General features: G+C 42.2%; 1 pseudogene; it reads right to left on the reverse strand.

Annotated features, from left to right (window-relative positions):
* Positions 1-1,036: 1,036 nt before the first annotated feature.
* Positions 1,037-1,155, reverse strand: LOC112482877 (annotated as a pseudogene).
* Positions 1,156-1,964: the final 809 nt, after the last annotated feature.

The following is a 1,964-nucleotide window of genomic DNA, read 5'->3' on the forward strand; positions in this document are numbered from 1 at the left end:
CCCAGTGTTCTGTCTACACCCCCTTGTTTTTCCTCAAACACGGCCGGCACACACCAACCCAAGGGCCCTTTACACGTGTGTTTCCCTATGCCTGGACTGCTCCCTTCCCAGAGGGCTATGTGGCTCCCTCAATATTTCATTCAGGTCTGCAATTAAATCTGACTTGCTCAAGTGGCTTTCTCTGACCACTCGGTCTGAAATAGCCTTTCCTCCCTCTGCCCTCCTACCCAGAATACATCACTGCCTGGCATGAAGTCATTCATAGACTAGTTTGTTTCCTCTCACTGGACTGAAAGCTCCTGCAGGATGGGATTTTTATTTTGTTCATTACTATATTCACAGCACCAAAAACAGTACCTAGTAAGTATATATTTGTTGCTCAGCAAATAACTGTATAAATGAATAAGTTAATGAATTCTACAGAGAATTTTCAGAACCTGTTTATTACTCTTTCCAGGTCAAAAACATTCAGGCCCCAACATAGCTGCTTTTTACAGCCTAACTTCCTGTCTCAGAGTCTCTTGAAATACAGATACACATAGCAACAAGGATGAATCTATACTAAGTGAAAGAAACCAGTCTCAAAAGTTTGTATTATATGATTACATTTCTATGACATTCTCAAAAGAACAAAACTATAAGGAAAAAGAACAGATCTGTGGTGCCAGGAGTTATGAGTACGGGTAGAGGTGGCTATAAATGAATAGCACAAAAACATTTTGGGGGGGAGGGGCGGGGGGTGACAGAAGTGTTTTCATTACGATGGTGGTTACACAAATCTATACACACCTTGAAATTTGTAGAACTGAATCCCCAAAGAAAAAACTTGTTTATTATAATTTAAAAATTAAAATTAAAAATAAACAGGTAAAAAAAAATTAGTTCCTATGGCCCCTAAAATCCAGAAAAATTGAGTTTCTACTGTTCCTCATACCTATGCTGACTCTTCTGCCCACCCCATCCTTCTCCAATGACCTCTCCTGTGACCACTCCTATTTTAACTCCTGCTTTCTATTTTATTTATTATTATTATTTATGCCTACAGCACCTGGTCTTCCTAGGTGGTCTCCCATCCAAGTATTACTAACCAGGCCCGACCCTGCTTAGCTTCCAAGATCAGACATCAGGCTTGTTCAGGGTGGCATGGCCATAGACCATAGACCATGGCTCCACTGGGATACGAAACCAGGACCTTCTGTGTGTAAAGCAGACGTGGTAATCACTACACTATGGAACCACATCCAGCCCGTTTTCTAAAAGTCTCTTTCTCTACTAGACTTTCCACACTGGAAGTCTTTTACAAACAAAACTACTAGATCGATCTTTCTAAAACACGACTTTTACCACTTCCTCCCTCAGAAACTTTCAATGGCTCCCTGTTGCCAACAGCAGTGGTTTCCAAGCCTTTCTCCTTTTAAAGCCAATGAATCTTTGCTCTGCTGGAGTCTTTTTCAGGAGGCCAGTATGCAGAACAAGCCACTTTGGAGTCTGTCCTGGTTCACCTAGTTGACAAGGAATTGGGTACTAGAGTCCCACTAAAGTGCTTCCCTGTGACCCCCACCTTACACACCACCCCAAACCTCCAAAGTACCTTCACAGAACCTTCAAGAGCTCAAAGAAGCACCTGTTGAGAACCGGTGGCCAACAGGACAAAGCCTAACTTTTCAGAGTGATATTTCTGATCTCTGAGAGATGTTTGTCCTCAAGAATTTATGGGACCATAGAGAGGGCAGAGGACTTGGAAGCTCTGCCCTTATTAGCCCAATTCAGCCACTTATTAGCTATGTGGACCTTGTCGAACCTCCGTTGCCCCACAGATCAAGTTAAGATAATAACAACCTATCTCACAGTGCTCTTGTGATGACATGACACAGTATGCGAATTCTTCCGTAAAGTATAAAGTGCTTTGCAAAATATGTGATGGAGTATTATTATAGGAGGCAATGTAGATGGTGGCAAAAACT

The sequence above is a fragment of the Pteropus alecto genome, unplaced genomic scaffold (genome assembly GCF_000325575.1).
Source record: "Pteropus alecto unplaced genomic scaffold, ASM32557v1 scaffold176, whole genome shotgun sequence".
In the NCBI taxonomy this organism is placed as follows: domain Eukaryota; kingdom Metazoa; phylum Chordata; class Mammalia; order Chiroptera; family Pteropodidae; genus Pteropus; species Pteropus alecto.